Source organism: Bombina bombina, chromosome 8 (assembly GCF_027579735.1).
Source record: "Bombina bombina isolate aBomBom1 chromosome 8, aBomBom1.pri, whole genome shotgun sequence".
Taxonomy (NCBI): domain Eukaryota; kingdom Metazoa; phylum Chordata; class Amphibia; order Anura; family Bombinatoridae; genus Bombina; species Bombina bombina.
Window position 1 is genome coordinate 162,333,667 of NC_069506.1, and position 15,896 is coordinate 162,349,562.

Below are 15,896 nucleotides of genomic sequence, written 5' to 3' on the forward strand. Positions count from 1 at the left end.
GATAAAAATCAATTGATAAAACAAATATATTACGTAATAGAGGGAATAAACTAATACTAGAAACCATTTTTTCCGGTTTCAGTCTGATTTCTACTTGCAGAAATGTGGAACAGCGATGAACATCAAGTTTGTGCCCAATTATGCAAACTTATTTATGGCAATGTCGAAAGAACACTTTGTGTATTGTTCGCTTGACTGTATCCAGATTTATTGATGACTTTTTTTTTTTAGAAGGATACTAACATACAATTGGATTATCATATGAATTATCTCAATTTTAAAGATTGGGGTATTAAATTGACTTGGAAAGCTAACCAAAATATAACTAATTATTTGGATTTGGATATTTTCACTAAAGATAGTGAAATCAAAACAGATTTTCTTCAAAAAGCTTGACTCTAATTCATATATAAACAAGAATAGTTGTCATTATAAAGGTTGGCTGGACAATATCCCTAAGAGACAATTTTATAGAATAAGGAGAAATTGTACTGAGGTTGATAATTACAAAGACCAAACAAATATTCTGAAACAGATTTATTGAGAAAAAAAATATAGGAGAATAAATTAGACAAAATAATTAAGGAAGTATGTTAAACTAAATAGAGATGATGTTTTGGAATATAAGAAAAAGGATGATAAAATAAAGGAGGAACCATATGGAACAATAATTCTGATTTATAGTACAGAAAATGTTTCTAATAAAGAAAATGATAGAACAACATAATAATATTTTAAAAAGGATTCCAACTTTCGAAGAAATTTTAAAAGATAAACCAAGAATTGTCTTTTGTACGGCACCAAATCTAAAAGATTTTTTAACAACTAGTTTTATTAGAAATTAGATAAATAGGTATATTTGGTTAAATAATAAACCTAAAAGTTTTTTCAGATTTGGAATATGTAGTGGATGCACCCATATAAACAACAAAATGAAAAATATGGAATATTTCCAATCAGGGGTAAATACCAAATGATATAATATCATATAATTAATTACATGTAATATAAAGAATTTTGTTTATCTATTACAATGTTCATGTGGCTTACAGTACATAGGGAATACTACTTTTCCACTAAAGGTGAGAATAGCGGAATAGGAAATAAAAAACCTGTCTACTATAAGAGGAAGCATAATTGTATTTCTAAAGATTTGGAATGTATTGATATTGCTAAAGTACCCCCCTATTGGCAGGGTGGAAACACTCTCAATACTTTAAATTTAGAAATTAAATGGATTTGTGAGTTGGATAGTTTAATTTATGTGACTGTTAATTTGTGATAAAGTTTGGTCAATTACCTTTTGTAGATATTTTATTGATGTATGTTGTTTTAACTATGATGTATAATATTTCAGATAGGAATATGTTTGTACATATTACTTAGATTCTTAGATGTACCTTATGACAAACATTTTTCAAGGTTTAATACATATGTGTAATAATGTATAAATATATTCTAGAGGTATTTTAAATTAATCAATTAGTTCCTTTTTATATGAAGTGTTAAAACAGCAGGTGTTATGTTTTAAAAGTTTCCGCTATTCCCTTAATTTATTATTCCGATATAAGGACTATTAATACGGCATATGAATAAAAACGACAAACATGGCGGACTAAGATTAAGTGGAAATTATGTAATTAAAACTAAAAGTGACACAGTACAGTCACGCGTGCCGAAAACCGGAAGTGGGACAGTTGTGCTTTCCGGAAAGTAAGCAAAATGGTGCTAACATTTTTAAACAGTCCATGTTGATTGGAGAACACCAAATAATTGAAACCAATAGTGGAATAACAAAACATATGACTATCCGGTATGTTGAATTAAATTTTTTCCTTGAAAATGACACTTTTAGGCAAAACAATTGGACTTTCACTTCAGGGCACTGTGAAGAGATTTATGTTAGTGTTTTAATAAAAGTTTTTACTACTTTTACTAGATGTGAGGCTGGTTATAGGTTAATCATAACACTACTGTGAAATGATAGAACTCAGTTAAATCTCAGAACCGCATAATTAATTAAAAATAAATCAATGACCTGGTTAATATCAATATGATTGCTCTATATTTAGTTTTTTCTCCTTAAGGTGCTGCATGAATCCAAGGAAGGGATTAAAGATCTAAATCCTCAATCCTCAAACTGCGATACAATATCACATATATTTTATTCAGCTCTTATTTGAACAATCACAATTGTGGCTTTGCATACTAAGTTCTCATTTGAAGAATCAGGATAGTGGCTGTACATGCTTAGTTCTCCTTTGAACAATCATGATTGTGACTTTGCATCCTCAGTTCTCATGTGATTGATCAGAATAGTGGCTGTACATTATCAGTTCTCATTTGGCCAATCATGATTAAGGATGTGCATTCTCAGTTCTCATTTGAACAATCATAATAGTGACTGTACATTCTCAGTTATCTTTGAGCAATCAGCTACTCTCATTCGTTGTTTTTTAGATCATTGTTTCTCAACTTCAGTCCTCAAGTACCCCTAGCAGGCCAGATTTTCATGATATCTTAAATAGAAAACTGGTGAAATAATCAGCTGATCAATAACCATGGTTACTAATAGACAAGTGCATTTGTTATTAGACTAATGCTATTTGTAAAGAAAAATAAGTTATTCATTAAATTTAAACAAAATCCCTACACTATAACCCCTTAACCACAGCAAAACCTATTGCATAAGCCCCTAACAGCTAACCCCAAGACCCATAACACGATTAACTCCTAAACCACTACAACACCTATCACATTAAAATCCCCTACACTATTAACCTCTAAACCACCACTATCCCATCACAATAAACCCTTAACAGCTAACACCCAAGACTCATTACATTAATAACTCCTAAACCACCACAACCCTCATCGCAATAGACCCCCTAACCCTTTAACAGCTCACCCACAAGACCATAACATGATTACCTTTTAAACCACAACTCCCATTACAATAAACCCCTATACACTATTAACCCGTACACTGCCACAACCCCTTTCAAAATAAACACCCTATCCTAAGATGACCTAAGTTAACAAAAGAACACCACTATTAAAAAAAAAACTTAAAAAAAGAAAAATCCTATACTAAAACTAAAGTACCCTAAAAAAGCCCATTAAAAAACCCCATCCTTAAAAAAAACCCTAACAGAAAAAAATACCTTAAACATAAAAAGCCTCCCTATAAACCCCTATCCTAACACTAAACTAATCAACAAAAACCCTATACTAAAAAAAAAACAAGCCTAGAACCCCAAGGCTTACCCACCATCTTGAATCTGGCTTCTTAGGGGAGGTAGGGGGTCCATGGTGGCATTCATCGGATCCTTCCGTTTTCTCACACAGTGGTCCACTTCTTCTCAGGCGGTTCCAGGACTGTCCTCTCTGGCACCTTTTTCTTCTCCTTCCAATCTATCCTTCATCCTCTTCCATCCAATATGTCTTAATGCTGTCCCCACAGCACACTAAACTTTGAATGCCAGTTCCCCCTTTTGTAACGATGTCCTTGCATTTCTATTGGCTGAATTTCAAATACAAATTCAAATCAGCCAATAAAAAAAGCCTTTTATCTATTATTGCCAGAGATATCCGGTTTTCTCCCTTTTAACTGTGTCTTCTTTATGGTTAAAACTATAAGTACAAACAAATAATTCCAATGTTTTTGATCTGCTTGTTTTTTGCCTCTAGTAAAAGTAGAGACATAGAGGACTATAAAGGCAATACTTTAAAAAAAAAATTGGATAAAAATTTTCAAAACAGGAATTGAGTATTTGGCCTATATTTAGTACGTTCAGGGCTAGATTACAAGTGGTGCGCTATTTAGCGATTTTGCTTGAGTGATGAGACCGCCAGAAGATAAGTGTTTGCGATGGGTGTTGTGGTGTTAATAGTGTTAGCAGTCTTGGAGGGTTAACTGTTAGGGGTTAGGGAGTTTAAAGGATATAGGGGTTGTGGCGTTTTATGCTTTAACAGTTAGGGGTCTTGGGGGGTTAGCTGTTAGGGGGTTTATTGCGATGGGGTTGTGGTGGTTTATGGGTAAATAGTGTTGGTGGTTGTTGTGTTGGGGTTGTTGGGGTTGTGGAGTTTAGGGTTAAGTATTGTAGTGGGCTTTTTGTGATGGAATTGTGGTGATTTAGTGGTTAAGTAGGGTTATGAGGGTTGTGGTGGTTAAGTTTCACTGTATTTTTGCAAAGTGGGTTGCGGCAGTTTAGAGGTTAATAGAGTATGCTTTTTTGCTATGCTGTTTTGTGGCGGTTTAGCAGTTAAATAGTGTAGGGGTTAAATAGTGTAGATAGGTTTTCTTTATTATTTAAGGCATTTCATTTGTTTTTGATAAATTTCATTAATCAAATGGCAAAAAATTTCAGTTCAGACAAAATGTTAACCCTTTTGGGTTGTTTAACTTTCTGAAATGATTGGAATACCTTACGAAAGTATCATGAATCCAAAGGGTTCAAATTTCATCCAGACCAAACATTTTGCAGGTGCACATGTTTAGTTACTGATCTGCTTTCACCCATCAGTTGATTATTTCACCTATGCTGTAGTTCAGATATTATAAAAAATCTGGCCTGTTAAGGGTACTTGACCACTGAAGTTGAGAAACTCTGTTTTAGATTACATTTATTGTCATGCTCTTTTCTAACTGAATAAATACATCTTTTCCCTTTTCTTTTTTTCGAAAGGATGCATTTATGTATTTTCATTTAATTTTCAAACACTTTTTGGTTTCAGTTAACTGCCAGTTTGGTCAGTGCTGCCAAGGATAAGTGCTAAGAACAAATTACAGTATCTAAGACTACATTTCTTTCATTATTTGATGTTACAATACTCTCTCCTGGTAATTTAGTAAATTCTTGTGGCTTGAAATCTTATTATGGTGTGAATACGTTTGAAAGTTTTAAATGTACACTTATGTTGGCTAGCTAGCACACTAGTTTTAATTATCAAGTAATGCAGAAGAAACATTTTTTTAAAGAAGCAGAAACTGCTTCTCTCCAACTAAAATATATGAAACAGACATTTGCACTTAACATAAAATAGGTGCACCTTTTAAGATTTATTTCCAAATTTCAAACTACAGTTAAAGGGACATGAAACCCAATTTTTTTCTTTTATTATTCAGATAGAGCATGTACTTTTATATAACTTCCCAATGTATTACTTGTATCTAATTTGTTTAGTTCTCTTTGTATACTTTGTTAAAATGTATACCTAGGTAGGCTCAGAAGCTGCTGATTGGTGGCTACACACATAAGTATCTTTTCGTTGGCTTTTAGCTAACTCCTAGTAGTGCTTTGTCATTCCTTCATAAAAGGATACCAAGCAATTGAAGCAAATTAGATAACAGAAGTAAATTGGAAAGTTTAAAATGTTATGATCTATCTGAATCATGAAAGAACATTTTTGGGTTTCATGTCCCTTTAAAGGAAGACTTTGAAATGTAATTTATTCATTGTGCCCCTCTTTATAGCTCTGATAATTGTGGATTTTCTAATTCTCAGAACTTGAACTTCTGAAGGATACCCCAACTACATGTATTTCCCTTCTTGGCTTTAGCTGAAAACAACTACAAAACACCATATAATTGTGGCTAGCCTTGTTGTCTGCAGACTAAAGTGCAGATTGGCCTCCCTCAGTAAGGCAAATGGTGGGTGGAGTTAAACTATTGATAAACAATTGCAATAAAGAGGATGTTAATTTGTTTTAGATGTGGCAAATATGTTATTCTATAGCAACACAACAGAAATGTCACCTAATTACAAGATGTTACTGTCCTTTTAACATTTCTGATTTTCAAGGATTACACAAAGTCCTGCTTTAACCCAGTGCTTTAAAGGGACTTGAAATCCCCAAAAATTATTTCATGATTTGGATAGAACACACCATTTTAAACAACTTTCCAATTTACTTCTATTATCAAATTTGCTTCATTCTCTTGTTATCTTTGCTGAAGGAACAGTATAGCACTACTGGCAGCTAGCTGAACACATCTAGTTAGCCAATCACAAGAGACAAATGTGCGCAGGCACCAATCAGCAACTAGCTCCCACTAGTGTAGGAAATGTGCGTATTCTTTTTTAACAAGGGATACCAAGAGAACAAAGCAAATTTGAAAATAGAAGTGAATTTAAAAGTCTTAAAATTGCATGCTCTGTCTAAATTACGCAAGTTAAATATTGACTTTCCTATCCCTTTATTACATTTGCATTTTAAATTGCCGAACATAAATTTGATCCACACACAGGACATTTTTACAAGCAGTCAGTATTCATCAGTTTACTCCCCACTACATTTCTTACATTTACAAGATGCCTGTGATGTGGTTGGCATTTCTGCTTAAGGGAAAATAAATACTTTCTTTGCAAACACTCTACAGAAAACAATCACTGCCTTTTATCTATCATTGCCAGAAATATCCTGTTTTCTCCCTTTCAGCTGTGTCTTCTTTAAGGTTAAAAATATAAGTACAAACTAATACTTGGGATGTTTTTGATCTGCTTGTTTTTTTGCCTCTAGTAATAGTAGAGAGGATTATCTGTGCAATTCTTTAAAAAAATGTGATCCCATTTTTCAAAACAGGAATAGAATGTTTGGCCTATATTTAGTACATGCAGGGCTAGATTACAAGTGGTGCTCATTTTAGTGCTTTTTCTCGAGCGATAAAACCACCAGAAGTAAAAATGTTGTGCACACGGGTTAGCGCTCCTATTACAAGTTGAAAGTAAAATGTTTGCATGCGAGCAAAACCCAACGCTAACTTAGTCTCCCCATAGACTCCATAGAATGGAGAGCGCAGAAGGAAAAACCTAACACATCATTGCTCACGCACTAGCTCAACCCCATTGTAAACCCACAGCGCTATATCCGACAGGAGATATTAATATTTCACATTCCAATGTTGTTTACATACAGGAAAACATTATTTTAAATAGATATTTCTATATACAGGTAAAAAATCCCAAATCTAGAATTCCAAAATCCAAACTTATTCTGAAATTCAAACTTTTTAATAATTTTTTTTTTAGAAAATAAAATGATCTAATATTATTATTTTTCCCGCCTTTAAGTCACAGTCTTCTCTGCCTGTGTCTTTGTTTTTTTGTGTGGTTTTTTTGTGTGATATAAAATGCAAATAATAGTCTATATTTATTTAAAACAACAAATATTACTTTTCTTATTTACAGTACTATATTTCTGAGGGTGCATACTATGGGGCCGAATTATCATTGTGCGAGCGGACATGATCCGATATTGCGGATCATGTCCGCTGCACATCAATAAATGCCGACAGCATACGCTCTGCATTTATCAATGCACCAGCAGTTCTTGTGATTTGCTGGTGCAATACCGCCCCCTGCAGATTTGCGGTGTCAATCAACCTGATAGTATTCAATCGAGTTGATTTCTGGCGATTTCTGTCTGCTGCCTCAGAGCAGGCAGACAGGTTATAGAGCAGCGGTCTTTAGACCGCTGCTTCATAACTTGTGTTTCCGGCGAGCCTGAAGGCTCGCCAGAAACATAGGGCATCAAGCTCTGTACGGAGCTTGATAAATATACCCCCAAGTATACAAAAGTATTACAAATGCTATAAAACTACCTTTAGGTTACATGTATAAGCTGTATTATGACATGTAAATATTGCCAAAATATCATAAGAGATTGTTGTATATACATGGGTTCCATCCCCCTGTACCATTTTAACAATGAAATTATTCCAAGATGCAATCTATTCTGAAATCCAAACCTTTTCCAGTTACAAACAGTTTGGTTTTTCTACCTATAACTGTATATATGTTTATATAGATATATAGGTAGATATATAGGTATATATATATATATATATATATATATATATATATATATATATATATATATATATAGTTCCATAAACAGCATGCACTCACTGGTTTTGTGTAGAAAGTACTTTATTGGCACACACAAGAATTCATCCTAGTCTGATGAAGGGGTGAGATCCTCAAAACGTGACTGATTCCTTTATATATTATGTTAACATCAACCGTATGTTTGGTGCACTTTTTTTAAAAAGTATTTTAGCTTTTATGTGAGGTCTTCAGTCACAATAACCTGATGCACATTAAATTTAATTGCACTTAAGTGAAAGTTCTTACTTTCAACTTGTAATAAGCGTGAAAGTTAATGTGCGATAACTTAAACGTGACACTTATAATCTAGCCCTCAGTTATTTATGAAAAAGTCATCCCAAAAGATATTAATTAGCAAACTGAGTATGATATATGGTCATCATTTGTGTCTGTTTGTAGTTTACATAATTTTGAAGTATTTTTGTACCAGATCTTCTTTATTAATTTGCATACTATATCAAAAAAAGGACAATTGGCAATTTCCATTCAAAATCACTGATGTTGCACTCTTCATGGAAAAATACAGAAGACATGTCTATATTTGTTTACAGATCAGAGGGTTAGGGGTATCTGCAGAAAACAGAATCTTGCAGAGTGTGGTGGCATCTGATATTGCTTGTGTAGCCAGATTTCCAAGCATTTCATTGGACAGCCTGATATTTCACATGGTTATTTAGAAAGGTTAATGCACACAAATTTGACATGTAAATACCCATACTTTTAAAGTTAGTGTGATCAAGAAACTCAGACGAGCTAACTTCAGAATGTCGATATTTCGCAACTGCACTAACTGATTTTCCCCGATAGACTTCTATGGGGTACGCTTTAAAAAATTCACCTTGCCATAAACCATATCCCTTTTAATCCATTTGAAACATTTTTATTAACATTGAAATATATGTTTCAGTAAAAATTTGTATATATTAGTGTAATACTTTATTTTAATGTTTTGCATGTGTATTTTACAATTTATTTTTAGCCCTTGCACTTTACTTCAGGTCTCAAGTCACGCTAAATATTCTAGCAGAGTTTTGGTTTCATTCGAGCACAACCTATAACTTTCAACTTGTAATATGAGTGTTATTTAATATGGTTGCGCTAGAACAATGTCGGCAACATTGATACTTCTGTGGTAAATGGTATTTGCCATGGACTTGTAATATCAAGTTGTGCTGTAATGTTACAGCAGTCCAATGATATTGCTTATTATGACCTGCGCTATCATTAGTGCGCCAATTGTAATATGGCCCTAAATTTATAAAAGACTTGAATTCATTACAAACATGACAGTATTCATTCCCTGATGTCAAATAAGTGTGTTACTATCACTGCTCTAAGTGATGCAGACAGCTAAGAGGGTAAAATCACTGCTTTGTTACTAGAAACTACAATGGGTTGAATCACTATATTGGTTTTACTAATTGCAGCTGAGGGGTAAAATCAGGGATTTGTGTTTTGAACTAGTGGCTAGTTTAAAAGAAAAAAAACAAAAAAACATGAAAAATACATACCAAAGATATACCTACATTGTGGTCCAGGCACCGTTTTTTTTAGAGAATTGCTTAGGGCATAGTTGTGCACGTGCTAGCGCTGCTGAATCTGTTGGCGCTCTACAAATACCCGATAATACTAATAATGATAATGTTTCAATTTGCATATATTTCCTTTAGTATTTGTTTGTGTCATTTAGTTCTTTGTTTAAATGTCAAGACACCTTTTCAAATGTAGCAACTGTAAGATACATGTGCAAGTCCTGGTAAGGAAGGAAATAATAATATTAATAATGTTTCAGTTACTCATCATATATTCAGCCTGGTTGGTTTTATTAATTTTAATTAAACAATATGCGTATAAAATCCTAAACTGTGGTGTTTTCTATAACTGGACTGATAGGCAATAAAGCTTGGGTTTGAAATATTCAGGAAGTAATGGCCATCGTAATTCTATTTACAAAATACCCTAAATTACAACAATGTATTTTTTTATTTTTTACATTTCAAATTAAGGATGTTTCACCATTAAAAAAGAAAAAGAAAACACCAAGTTGAATTGAATGTGTGAAACACAGTGAAGACCAAACAACCAAATAAACCTCTAGCACAGTGGCTTAGCAGCGAAAAGGGTGAAATAACTTTTAGTACAAAAGGTTATTCACCTATTATATAGGAATATAGGTGATTCGTGAGGAGCATATATCGTAGAGCTCTATGGGTTGAGCTGCTAATAATCCATAATCCATGAGCTAAAACCAAAAAGCAATAACGACAAAGGGGCAGCCACCCAAAGTATAACCACAGCTAAAGATGTTAATGAGACTCCCTGATGTTAATTTTGGGCAGCTTCTTAATTATGTCGCTAACAGCCCACCGCTGCTGTTATGCCATAACTATACAATTATTATTAGGGATGGGCGAATGTTTCGCAAAATTCAAAAAATTTAACGAATTTTAACACATTCGTTCGTTCTAATCGAATTTCGAATGTTTACATACCATTCTAACATTCTATTTTTGAATGTTCGATTTCGAATTTTGCGATTACATTCGAAAATATTTGTTTAAAAAAATTCAAATTTATATATTTATAATAGTATTTCTAATGCTTTCTTTAAATGTAATATTCAAATTATGCAATATTCAAATTCGAAAAATTCGAATTTATATATTTGTAATAGTATTTCTAATGCTTTCTTTAAATGTAATATTTGAATTAGGCAATATTCAAATTCGAAAAATTTGAATTTATAAAAAATATATTTGTAATAGTATTTCTATAATGCTTTATTTAAAGGTTTTATTCAAATTATGCAATATTTGAATTAGAAAAATTCGAATTTATATGTTTGTAATAGTATTTCTAATGCTTTCTTTAAATGTAATATTCAAATTATGCAATATTTGATCGAAATATAAACATTCAAATTGATATATTTGTATCTATTATGTATCAATTAACTAGATTCCCTACCACATGAACTATTGAACTTATGAATATTATTTGTTAAATAGAATGTTAAATTCGAAATGTTGACATTCAATCTAATTATAAACATTCGAATTCGAAAGTGACATTCGAAAACTGTAAATAGCATAATAACATTCGTTCTAACATTCCAATTCGAAAATTTACACATTCGCCCATCCCTAATTATTATTTACGGATTAGGTAATAGGTTTGTTGCCTTACGAGACAGTTATTATCACTAAAATGTGTAAGCAATGGCTGTGTGGAATATAGCAATGTTAAATTAACTTTAAACCCTTTGAAATAGCCACTTTATTGACTCTTTTTTACCTGTTACTAACTGACTTCAGCCAGAGATAAAGGATAAGAGGAAAAGACATGAATACTCAGGGGAATTGGATACTTTGCAGAGTTAGATTACAGGAAGAAAGAACAAATTAAATGATGAAAGTATATTTCAAAGTTTTTACTATACATAATTAAAAGTTTTATATTACAATCTTAAAGTATTTACTATCTTATCTGTCTATAATTTGGTAGGTCACATGGGTGTGTAACTCACTATAAAAATGGAGCTGCTAGATTTTGTTTGATGTATATCTGTTAAAATCTAGCCCTATATTGTGAATGCAAATCTAGGCTTTTCTGTATACCTTAATTTTTACACATGGGTTTTTATATATTAAAATGAAATACAATTAGAAACCAAGGCATATCTCTACCTTAAAAATACCTTGTCCCATAACTCAGGATATTATACAGTCAATTAAAGACATCTGAAACAAAATGTATATGAGTATATGCTCTTAATAATAGAGTTTACTTATCATTATTGCAATCTTATGTCATCTTTTATATAATCAAGCTTTTTGGTATTAGTATACATTTTAAAAATACTTATTTAAAATAATTAAATATTAAACATTTCCTCATTTTCTCAGAAACCCTCATGAGATTCCAAGATTTTTTAAATTAACTAATTTCATATTCTCAAATTTTCAGATAACAGAATCCAATTAATATTAATATTTTTTTTCAGACATACACTGGGAACAAAATTGCAAAGAGCAACCGGCTATAAATGAAACAAGTAGTAACGGCATTAAAGGGAGAAGTGACATTTAATTTTTAACTTCCATAGAAACATTAGGACAAATCTGCAGAAACAAATTTGTTATCATGCAGTCTTTATTTTTAGAGCAATGTAGCTTTCTAAGTTTTTGCAAGCATAATGATCTTTCATTATGATAAAATAGATGCTGAAATGTTTGGTACATTAGATATGACACTGAAACTTGATTATATGTTATAAAACAAGTGAACAAAAAAAAAAAAGCCATAAAGAGACAATTACACAATTTGTAAAAAAAAGATTAGGGTTCATCTAAAGCAGGATTTACGTTATTCAGACAATTTTTGTTTTCAGCAAAGAATATGATACTAGCTCAAATTATTAACGTTTTATTATTGCCTATTGTAAGTGTTGTTCTTAGTTTTTATTTCAAGGAAACATGATTCTTTATATCAATGTAATAACCAGTTTGATCTAGGAAAGTACACCTTGGTGCCCATTTAAGAAGCTCCGTACGGAGCTTGTGGGTCCGTGTTTCTGGCGAGTCTGCAGACTCGCCAGAAACACAAGTTATGAAGCAGCGGTCTAAAGACCGCTGCTTCATAACCCTGTCTGCCAGCTCTGAGCAGGCGGACAGGAATCGCCGGAAATCAACCCGATCGAGTATGATCGGTTTGATTGACACCTCCCCTGCTGGCGACCGATTGGCCGGGAGAGTCAGCAGGGGCGGCATTGCACCAGCAGCTCTTGTGAGCTGCTGGTGCAATGTTAAATGCGGAGAGCGTATTTAGCGAGGTCTTGCGGACCTGATCCACACTGTCGGATCAGGTCCGCAAGACCTTTGATAAATAGGGGCCATTATGTTAATCCTTAGTGGCTACTACAGTTTTTTTACTATACCCTTGATTAAAATTTACGTCACTCTAAAATAGATTATTACATTACATACAAACTGAAATATATATATACAGTCTAGTCAAAATTAAACTTTCATGATTCAGATAGGGAATGCCATTTTAAACAACTTTCCAATTTAATTTTATTATTAAATTTGCTTTGTTCCCTTGGTGGTATTTTTAAAAGCTAAACCTAGGTAAGCTCAAACTGATTTCTAAACCGCTAAAAACCGCCTCCTAGCTCAAAGTATTTTGAAAGTTTTTCACAGTTAGATAGTACTAGTTCATGTGTGTCATATAGATAACATTGTGCTCACTCCAGTGGAGTTATTTAGGAGTCTGCACTGATTGGCTAAACTGCATGTCTGTCAAAAGCACTGAGATAAGGAAGCAGTCTGCAGAGGCTTAGATACAAGGTAATCAAAGAGGTAAAACATATATTAATATAACAGTGCTGGTTATGCAAAACTGGGGAATGGGTAATAAAGGGATTACCTATCTTTTAAAAAATAATACAAATTCTGGTGTAGACTGTCCCTTTAACTCTTAGAAAATGTAATCACAATCCTTAATGCGAAGGGCCAACTCCTTACTCTAACCCAAATTTTTAACTGTAACCCTAGCCTTCAACTGAGAAACTCAGCCACAATCAAATTAAATGGGCAGCATGATGTTTTCATTTACCTGACCTCTGTCCATGTGACCAGGAGGAAAAATTATGTTTAGAGATCTGAAGATCAAATAATAATGTCTGGATACCTTTTGATTATTCTCCAGGTGCTGCCCTAGGTCATATAATTCAGTAAATAATCCAGTATACTATAAACAACTCTATAAAATGTGTTTTTGCACATAGGTTGCATTTTCTGTAAGTATAACATAATATAAAGCTTGTAGACTCATAACCAATAACTACAAAAGCCACCAATCAGGGGCTGATCAATTAGGAGAGTTGCTCTATGCAGAAATTAAAATAAAAAGAAGGCTAACCTGACATCATTTTTGTGCAAGCAATACCTTAAAGCAGTGCTTTCCAAACTGTGTGTCGGGACACACTAGTGTGTCGGCAGTAGTGTGTAGGTGTGTCCCTGCTTCAGCACAATTTTTTTTTAAATTACATTTTTTTTTTAAATTGTTTTTTGGTTTCTGTTTTTCCACCTGCCTGCTACACAACACATGGTTGACACGTGATTGATCCTAGTGGGTCACAGATCATCTTAACCAATTGGCACAGCTCAGTGGGAACTGAAACTTACCATTGGCGGATTTGGCGGCACATTGGCTCCTGACTGCACATGTAGTCTCCTTAATTGGCTCGTGACTGCAAGTGTAGCCAGTGAGTGGGACAGCAGTGAGTGGGACAGCAGTGTGTTTGCAGCACGGGCAGTAGTCAGTCGGACTCACAGAGCTCTGAGGGTGGCAGCTTAAACGCTGAGCTGAAGTCAGAAGTCAGTGGGATTTTTTTTGCAACTAGCTCCCAGTAGTGCATTGCTGCTCCTGCTCTTGACATATGGATAGGAAGTGGAAGCTTAAAAATGCTTGATGATGAAATGTGAGTGTCTTTATCTAATATTACACCAATTATTCAAAAACTGTGTTCATCCCATCAACCTCATACATCCCATTACAATAGTAAGTAGCTATTGGTGTTATTAAACTTTTTTTAATTCTTGCCCATACATACTGTTACTTATAAATGCATTTTGTTATTATATAATTTATGTATGTGTCCGTAACTCTTAAAACAAGTTAGTTTAACCTCCTTTTTGCTAGTACAACTGAATTACTGTGTCACGAAATGATGTAGGTCTACAAAGTGTGTCACCAACATGAAAAGTTTGGAAAGCTCTGCCTTAAAGGGATAGTCAACACCAGAATTTTTGTTGTTTTAAAAGATAGATAATCCCTTAATTACCAATTCCCCAATTTTACATAATCAACACAGTTATAATTATACACATTTTACCTCTGTAATTACCTTGTATCTAAGCTTCAGGCGACTGCCCCCTTATTTCAGTTCTTTTGACAGACTTGAATTTTAGCCAATCAGAGCTGTCTCCATGGTAAATTCACCTGCATGAGCTCAATGTTATCTATATGAAACATGTGAACTAATGCCCTCTAGTGTCGAAAAACTTTCAAAATGCATTTAGATTAGAGGCGGGATTCAAGGTCTAAGAAATTAGCATATGAACCTCCTAGGTTTAGCTTTCAACTAAGAATACCAAGAGAACAAAGCAAAATTGGTGAAAAAAAGTAAATTTGAAAGTTGTTTAAAATTACATGCCCTATTTGAAACATGAAAGTTTTTTTGGACTTGACTATCCCTTTAAGAGCACATAGGAATCTCTGAGAATTCACAGGGCTTAAAGCTCATTGTATCTGGGGGGCCACTGGCCAAGTGTTCTTCTACCATAGGAGCCAATTGAACAGAGTGAGTGCTCTGGAACAGGATATACTAGAAACTGGAAGTGACATTTACCCAAATAGTAGTGCATGGTGGGAGCTGTAGTCCACAATAGATATACACAGTGTATAGTTATCTTGTGAGTGCCAAGTGAAGTGATCATTCTGGAACTGAATAAAAAGTGACATTTATCCAAACAGTACATAATTGGAGTCTACACTGGACAATTCATGCTTGTCTTTATATTTATCTTGTGAGTACTGATATAGATCAAATTGTAACACCTCTTAGAACCTTAAAAATATTGATGAGGTCAAATTAATAATTTACCTAATAAACAAGGGAGGGCTAGATTAAACTATCTTGAAAGCCGCATATGGCCCCAGGGCCAGTATTTTGAAACCAAATGGGACATATTACCTATGTGCTAAATCACTCAAAAGTATGTAAAAGTATGTAAATAGTTGATTAGAAAATATCACATGAACAACACTGTGTGTAAAAATATGTAAAGGGACAGTTTACCTACAATTATTCTCTCCTTAGATTTGTTCCCAATGACCCATTTTACCTGATGGAGTGTATTAAATTGTTTACTAATAGCTCCTTAGCCTTTATATTGGCATTTTAAATTGCTGATTTAGCCTGTAATATTCCTACCTATACTG

The 15,896-nt window shown here is 33.4% G+C and overlaps 1 protein-coding gene across 1 annotated transcript in view; it reads left to right on the top strand.

Moving 5' to 3' along the window:
- Positions 1 to 15,896, top strand: part of GRIN2D (glutamate ionotropic receptor NMDA type subunit 2D) — a 666,498-nt gene that overhangs the window by 200,239 nt on the left and 450,363 nt on the right.